The sequence below is a fragment of the Pongo abelii genome, chromosome X (genome assembly GCF_028885655.2).
Source record: "Pongo abelii isolate AG06213 chromosome X, NHGRI_mPonAbe1-v2.0_pri, whole genome shotgun sequence".
Classification (NCBI taxonomy): domain Eukaryota; kingdom Metazoa; phylum Chordata; class Mammalia; order Primates; family Hominidae; genus Pongo; species Pongo abelii.
In genome coordinates this window covers 121,248,704-121,253,329 of record NC_072008.2, presented here as the reverse complement: position 1 = coordinate 121,253,329, position 4,626 = coordinate 121,248,704, and the positions used below count along the sequence as shown (strand labels likewise).

At 39.9% G+C, this 4,626-nt stretch overlaps 1 pseudogene; it reads left to right on the top strand.

Annotated features, from left to right (window-relative positions):
* Positions 1–260: 260 nt before the first annotated feature.
* On the top strand, positions 261–2,105 carry LOC100449740 (tubulin alpha-1 chain-like; annotated as a pseudogene).
* The last annotated feature ends 2,521 nt before the right edge of the window (positions 2,106–4,626 follow it).

Below are 4,626 nucleotides of genomic sequence, written 5' to 3'. Positions count from 1 at the left end.
TCCTAGAATGTACTGGACATCTGCTTTAAAAGAATTATCCTGTTCAAAATGTCAACAGTCTGAGATTGAGAAATCCCAGATTAGGCAGATAATAGATATTGAGCAGTTTGGCTTTTTTAAAAGTAGATGAGGAGGAGTGAATAGGCAGAGCTCAGAGGAATTTAGGACGGTAAAACTACTTATGACAATACAATGGTAGGTGCATGTCATTGTACATTTGCCAAAATCCACAGAATGCACAGTACCAAGAGTGAACGCAAATGTACACCGTGGGACTCTGGGTGGTCATGATGCCTCGATGTAGGTTCATTGATTATAATGAATGTACCACTCTGGTGCCAGATGTTGATAGTGGGGGAGGCTGCACATGTTGTGGTGGGCAGGAGGTATATGGGAACTTTGTACTTTCTGCTCACTTTCGCTGTGGACCTCAAACTGCTCTACAAATAAGCCCCTGCTAAAAAAAAAAAAAAAAGGAGATGAAGGTTCCCTTACATCAACTGTTTAAGAGTCAGTCTGTAAGAAGCAACAACCTCTCCTCTTCAACTCTGTCATCTGCTAGGCAGCTGTGAAGCAGAAACCAAACCCTTGCCCAAGCAGTGTTTGCAGACCTGGAACCCATGGTTATTGACGAAGTTCACTCTGGCACATACCATGAGCTCGTCCAACCTGAGCATACCATCATGGGCAAGGAAGATGCCAATAGTTATGCCCAAGGGCACTACACCATTGGCAAGGAGATCATTGACTTCATGTTGGGCCAAATTCATAAACTGGCCAACTTGTGCACAGGTCTTCGGGGCTTCTCGATTTTCACAGCTTTGGCAGGGGAACTGGTTCTGGGTTCACCTCCCTGCTCATAGAATGTCTCTCTGTTGACTATGGTAAGAAATCCAAGCTGGAGTTCTCCATTTACCCAGCCCCTCAGGTTTCCACACCTGTACTACAGCCCTACAACTCCACTCTCACCTCCCACATCACCCTGGAACACTCTGATTATGCTAACATGATAGACAATGAGGCCATTTATGGCATCTGTTATAGAAACCTTGATATTAAGCGCCCAACCTACACTAACCTAAATAGGTTCATAGGTCAAATTGTGTCCTCTGTCACTGCTTCCCTGAGATTTGATGGAACCCTAAATATCGATCTGCCAGAACTCCAGACCAACCTGGTGTCCTACCCCTGCATCCACTTCTCTCTGGGCAACTATGCCCTCTGATGTGGTTTGGCTCTGTGTCCCCACCCAAATCTCGTTTTGTAGCTACCATAATTCCCATGTGTTGTGGGAGAGACCCGGTGGAAGATGATTAAATCATGGGGGTGGGTCTCTCTGGTGCTGTTCTCGTGATACTGAATAACTCTCACAAGATCTGATGGCTTTTAGAAACTGGAGTTTCCCTGCACAAGCTCTCTCTTTGCCTGCTTCCATCCATGTAAGATGTGACTTGCTCCTCCTTGCCTTCCACCATGATTGTGAGGCCTCCCCAGCCATGTGGAGCTGTAAGTCCAATAAACCTCTTGCTTTTGTAAATTGCCCAGCCTTGGGTATGTCTTTATCAGCAGTATGAAAACAAACTAATACACCCTCAACATCTCTACTGAGAAAGCCTACCATAGACAGATTTCTGTAGCAGAGATTACCAATGCTTTCTTTAAGCAAGCCAACCAGGTGGTGAAACATGACCCTTACTATGGTAAATACATGGCTTGCTGCTTGTTGTACCATAATGATGTGGTTCCCAAAGATGTCAGTGCTGCCATTGCCACCATCAAGACTGAGTGTACCCTCCAATCTGTGGATTGGTGCCCCACTGGCTTCAAGGTGGCATTAATTACAAGCCTCCCACTGTGGTGCCTGGCAGAGAGCTGTGTGCATGTTGGGCAACAACACAGCCATTGCTGAGGCCTGGGCTCACCTGGACCACAAGTTTGACCTGACGTATTCCAAGCATGTCTTTGTTCACTGGTAAGTGGGTAAGGAAATGGAGGAAGGAGAGTTTTCTGAGGTCCATGAGGACATGGCTGCCCTTGGGAAGGATTATGAGGATGTTGGTGTGGAATCTGTTGAAAAAGAGGGTGAAGAAGAAGAAGAATACTAAAGTTAAAACAGCAGAGGCAGGAGAATCGCTTGAACATGGGAGGCGGAGGTTGCAGTGATTTGAGATTGCACCCTTGTACTCCAGCCTGGGCAACAAGAGCAAAACTCCATCTCAAAAAAAAAAAAAAACAAAAAACAAAAAAGAAACCAGCACAGATGCTGCTTTCACAGGGAAGCTTATTCTGTTTTAAACATTGAAAAATTGTGGTCTGATGAGTTAATCTGTATGCAGCAGTGTATGTGTATTCTCGCATATACAATTACTGACTTAGGCTTTGAAACATGTATGTTGTATTACAGACTCAAGCTGTTCATTTCTGTGATGCATTTTAAATAAAGTATTGCCTGTCTTAAAAAAAAAAGGATATGAAGTAGTTGGAAATAGAATTTTGGTTTTCAAAAATTAGTTTGTCTTCATTCTAAAATATTTTGGAGAAAATTGAAGACATATTGAAATATTTACCTTATGCTTCAAAATGACATATGTCATGTGACACATTTTCTTTGATTAACTTTTCTTTCCATGTAGTTTTTTTTTAAAGTCATTTTCATTAACCACCTTAATTACAACTAATTTCAAATTGCACTTGTGGTACTCTCAACATGTATGATTGACCCACTTCTAAGCAGGTTTAAGAAGACCCTGCTTGCAATTTTCCTCCTTTACTAGTAGCAAGGGAGAGCTGAAAAGGAGCTTTCAATAGGCTGTGTTTTACAATGTATGCAGAGCGATGACAAATTCACTTAAATCCAGTATCAGGTTCTAAAAATATCTGTGATGCAGGGAGGGAAAGAAATAGTGCTGGTAAAAGATACTTCAGTCGGCTGCCTGCTAGACATACTGGGAACGATACTGTGTACTATCTGCCATAGCCAAAATTCCATTCACAAAGTGAAGAGTAGCATGATCTACAAAAGTCGTTTCCAATAGACCAATAATAGCCTCAAGGATATGAAAAACCTCAAACAATCCTATTTTCAGCATACACTTTTTGAATTAGTGAATGATGTTTAATAATAAACATTTTTAACATTCACTAGTGTTTTCCCTATTTTTTCTTTTTTCAGCCTTCTGTAATTAAACATAAGGTACTGTAACAACAAAGTGCCAAGATTATAAACCCATGAAAATGCATAAAATTTGCCAAACTCTTTAAGAGTACTAGTACATATCTCAAGCTTTATGTCTAACCTACTAAAATGATGAGGAAATAGTTTATCCAAGAATCAACATTATTTACCACATAGCATTTAGAACTGTAAGCTATTATCATAGCCCATATATCATTGTGACTTTTATGACAAGATAAGATTTTTAGCTTTTCATTTTGCCAAGTTCATATCCCTAACCTAATATTTCATTTCCAGGTATTTTTTCAGTACCTAGAACTAAAGTCTATTACCACAGATATACTTTATGAATAAGTAAAGCTTTACTTCCTCCGCTGAACTCCTCAAGGCCAGGAGCCATGTTTTATTCATCCAATATCACGATGTTTGCCTAGTGTACTTCCTGGCACCACAGGAGGTGACCAATAAATATTTATTGAATTTTATTGACTACATGAATATTAGCTACTTTTAATTGTTGACGTGTGAAAAATGAGATTTCAGGTAGTTACACTAAATAAACCTTATTCTTTGTTTCACTTAAATTTCATGTTTGGTTTAGATTTTCAGGAAACAAGAAAATAAGCAATTTTCTCATATATGAGTAAATGTTACTAAACTATGCTCTGCAGATGCTTTTTTATTTGAAAAAAAATTGATGAAGGGGTGAGATAACCTAAGATTTTTACCATATTAATTATTAGATAGCTAGCAGCACAGTAACTTCATCAATGTGAAGCCTACACAGGATCTGTAAACTCATGCTATATTACCCAATACTTCTCTAACTTAGTACCATATTATTATCAAGATTATCCCATTCACCTATCAAATGTCAATCCAGTTTCTTCAGTTATTTCTGATAGTAAGACCACCAAGGTCAGCTGGAATTACCATTCTCATGTCTCAGCCTCCAAGTAGCTGGGATTACAGGTTCCTGCCACCATGCCTGGCCAATTTTTTGTATTTTAGTAGAGATGGGGTTTCACCATTTTGGCCAGGCTAGTCTTGAACTTCTGGCTTCAAGTGATCCGCCCACCTCGGCCTCCCAAAGAGCTGGGATTACAGGCATGAGCCACCACATCCAGCCAAGAGCTTTAATTTCTAAAGTGATGCAGGGAAAATACATTTTCCTTTGCTGAGCTAGAATGTGGTATATGGTTACAATTCCATGCCTTTTAGGGAATTAATACCACAGCCTGATGTACAATTTAAAACCTCAATGACAGCTGAGCAAAAGCCACTCAAGACAAGAGAATCATAAGTTCTAACTTCACTCACATTTCCAACTTACTGTATAATACAGAATCTTATTTTTCTTTCCTTAGCTGTGGAAGGAGGAAAACCCTGAACTAGTTTTCCACAAATGCTTTCAGAAGTGAGACTGATAGCAATTCTCTAATTTTAATTCA